The sequence below is a fragment of the Chrysochloris asiatica genome, unplaced genomic scaffold (genome assembly GCF_000296735.1).
Source record: "Chrysochloris asiatica unplaced genomic scaffold, ChrAsi1.0 scaffold00063, whole genome shotgun sequence".
NCBI classification, from domain to species: Eukaryota; Metazoa; Chordata; class Mammalia; order Afrosoricida; family Chrysochloridae; genus Chrysochloris; species Chrysochloris asiatica.
In genome coordinates, this window is record NW_006408581.1 from 11,903,242 (window position 1) to 11,907,489 (window position 4,248).

Consider the following 4,248-nt stretch of genomic DNA (forward strand, 5'->3'; position numbering starts at 1 on the left):
TCGGCAGTTCAAACTCACTAGCAGGTCCTTGGAAACTATACAGGATTACTATGGGGCAGAATCTGTTTGATAGCACTTAACCAATTCTGTGATCTTTGATCCTTCAACTTTTGGTTGATGTTAAGAGCCATGAGTAAGTACCATGGTTGGTGCATTTGAACTGCCACCCTTGCAGATAGCAGTCCAGTGCTTGCCCTATATAGCACCACACCGTCTCAAAACAGCAATTTTTGCATCCTCAAGTAAACCAAACTGTGCATTTGAGATTGGAGAACAAAAGTCTAAGGGAGAAGATCAGGACAACATAGTGGATGGAGTAAGGTTTCCCAGTGAAATTCTCATAGAACAGCTCTTGCTACCATGGGAGAAGGAGGAGATGCACTGTTGTGATAGGAGAAATTCTTCAGAGTAAGTTTCCTGGCATTTCTCATATTCCTTAAACCTTCTTCCTAATAGGCCCCTAGGGTGCCCTCAAAACTGTTGCCATAACCTCATGAGCTAGCCTTTCTGCCTTCTGTTTAACCAGCCCAGCACTGTTTTGACTGGATTTTTAAAAACTTTATTTTATTGTGAATTAAGTGAAAGTTTACTAGGGCAGATCATCAATTTTGCATTCAATATACTATACAGTCATCATCTCAATGATTGCAATCCCCTCACTTTTTCATTTCCTCCCTTGTTTCTTGTTCCCAATTCTCTGTCTTTTCTAATCCTTCTGAACTTTTCCTTGGGTAAATGCTGCCCTTTTGATCTCCAATGGTTGAGCATTGTATATGGTGCTCATGAGCCTTGATATGGTGCTGTATGATAAGCACTGAACTGCCAAGGTCATCAGTTCAAACCCACCTACTTCTCCTTGGAAACTCTAATCAGGATCGCTAAGAGTTAGAATCGACTGGGCAACACTTAATAATAACATATTGCTTTTTGTACTCCAAGTGACCCTGTACAGGGATGCAGAGCATAGATTCTAGATGAAAGCAGGTAATATAGAACATTAAGTAATAGGAGAGTCTTCTTATTATAAGCATTAAGGCAAATAATATTAGGTAAAACACTGACAAATCCTATCTAGCAATAAAGTAAAAAAAAAAAAAAAAGTTGTATTTCACTGCTAATAACTTAAAAAAATATTAGTTCTAGGTTAGTTACAAAGCCATTTGTTATAACCAATTAAAAAAATATCTCATTGTTGCTAAAGTGCTGTCAAGTCGGTTCCAACTCAGAAAGACTCTGTATAGGAGTGGCTTGTTGGTTTGCACCACCAACCTTAGAGTTCAAACTGACCTTGGAGTCCAATGCTTTGTTCCACAATGCCACACCAGGACTCCGACAATCATACTAATAATGGTGTAGAAATAATGAATACAAATCATCTTGTTAGCGTTCAAAGAATAAGATTTAAAATTCATCCATTAGGCAAAAAATATACTTTAGTTGGATACATTTTATCTGACCTATCATTTCTAACGCTAAAAGCATTTTTATTAGAATCTGAAAAATAACCCCAGTTTTAAATGATGTTATTCAAGATATTGTTGGTGATGGTGGTGGTAAATGTTCCAACTCATAGTAACACTGTACAGGAATTCCAAGGAGCAGCTGGTAGGTTTGAACCATGACCTTGAAATTAGCAGTCCAGTGCTTATCCTACAGCACTACACCAGGATTCCTTTCAAGATATAGTTAAATGTATTTAAAGATAAAAGGTATGTTTCTCAAATGTGAACATTGTTTTCTCCTAACTTTTTGATGAACACCCAGTTTTTAAATCATTTTCATTACAATACTAGTTTGAGATCTAACAAATTTTAAATTTCCTGTAATTTATTTTTGTAAATTTCTTACAAATAAGACATTTAAATAAATATCATCATAATTTTCTGCAACAATACCAAAACCCCTGTCACAAAGTCAATTTCTATAAGACAGAGTTTAACGACAACATAGGGTGTCTGAGAGTGTAAATGGAAACAGACAGGCTCATCTTTCAGAGTGGCTGGTGGGTTTGAACCACTGACCTTCAGGTTACTAGACCGATGCTTAACTCACTACACCACCAAAATTACTTTCGACATGAGAATGATACTTGTCAGAGTTCCTTAATAGTTTAGCTTTTTTATATTAGCACATGTTTTATTGTTTAAATACTTTATTATTATTATGTAACATCTCCAGGCCCCCAAAATGCATCATTGATGCAGTACATGTACTTTTGTTGTTTTCTCAGTAAAGCAGAACTGAACTAGCTGCCATTGAGTGTGCTCTGACTCATGGAAACCCTACGTATGTCAGAGTAGAACTCTGCTCCACAGAGGTTTCAGTGGATAACTTTTTACGAGTAGATCATAAGGCCTTTCTTTCAAAGCACCACTGAATAGACTCCAACCACAATCTTTCACTTAGTAGTCTAACCTAAAATAGGTTTTGCCACTTTATGTTCGTTCCATGTGTTAGCAAAGTCATACATATGTAATTTGTTGCTGTTGTTGATAAGTGCCATCTAGTAAGTTCTGACTCATAACAACCCTGCAGAGAGAGAGAGAGAGAGAGAGAGAGAGAGTGTGTGTCCTGATGTGATGCTGCATTATAATACGCTGGTACATAGTTGGTTTCAACTGCAAGGTTAGGGATTCAAATCTACCAGCTGTTCCTCAGAAACCATCTAAAGGGTTGCTATGAGTCAGAACCGGCTCCATAGCACTTAACAACAATATATAGATAAACTGAGAACAGTAAATTGTGGAAGATGATGACAAAATATATCATGATGCCAAAATTATTTGTCCTAACTGCTTATTTTCTCTAGCTACTTTTTGTATAGTAAAACACAAAATCCTCATCCATTTAACAGCCTGTTTCCATGGAAAATTAATTCTGTTTGTTTCTATTCAATTCATGCCTCACAATGCCACAAGAAATTCTATATTTCATTTATTAATCCACAACTTAAATTGCATGGAACAAGTTAGACTAAGAAATTGTGTGGGGATTTGCTTTCATTGCCTTGGGAAGAATAAAATCTGTAATATAAATTGGAGCTAATAGTTGTTACCATGTAGTGTAGCTCAAAATCCTTAGGACTGTGTTATATGACTCAAGAGTACAGTATATTTTTCAAACATTGAGTCTGTAGCCCTAATATTTTATGACTATTTTACTTTATATGTTATAAGTTATGAGTTTTCATATTCTATGAAAAGACCTTAGAGGTACATAATATTGAAAGATTGTTCATGAAAAACTATATATTGGTGAATTCCTCAGAAGAGGAAGAAAAAAGAAAAAAAATAACAGAAAATGATCAAAATTGACAATTAAAAAGTAAGCTGAATAGCATTCTCATTTATATTTATTAAGTGTGTTTTCTTTACAAAGCAGCCATTTTATTTCTTTGGTGTCAGTTTGCTCATCTGTCAATCAAGGAACACGGATTGGAAAACCATTAAAGACTCCCCCAAATAAGAAATCCTGTATTCTAATTCAGATGCTATTTATAGAACCAGTGAATGTATATTTTCTTTGTATATTTACTGTATGCTCTTAAAACTTGCCTATCCAACATGCTGTTGCTGATTTTTGATGTGTTCAAGTCACCTATTATCAATGGAGACCTTATGCACAAGGATAAGACGAAAATATTGCTACATAATTATAGAAACCTTTATTAAGAAAACATACCAAAAAATGAAGTTCTTTTTGATCTATCCTCTATCTAATTTTATACACTTCTGAAGACAATATTTTCAATACACTAACCATTTCCATGGATACCAGTGGCTCCATATGATAAGCACTGGACTCCCAATCCAAGGTCCGAGATTTGAGCCCACCAGCCACTCCATGGGAGAAGGATGAGGCTTTCTGCTCCACCAACTTTTTAAAAAGCCTACCAAACACTATACAGGGGTGCTACCAGTCAGAACCAACTTGACAACACTTAACAACAACAACAACAACAACAACCCTTCCTTGAAAAGAGTCTTGGTGATATTCTGGTTAAGCACTGGATTGTTAGCTGAGAGGTTAACAGTTCAAACCCACAGATGGGACTGTTTGCTCCCATTAAAATTTATAGTCTCAGATACCCTAAAGAGCAATTCTTCTCTATCCAATATAGAATCTTTATGAGTCTGAATTGTTCCTATGTGAGTGGGTTTTGTTTTGATTTTGGCTAACTCTTTCTAAAACAATTTGCAAACTTTAATCCACTTAAAATGGCATTTTGGGCATCAACCAGAGACTCAA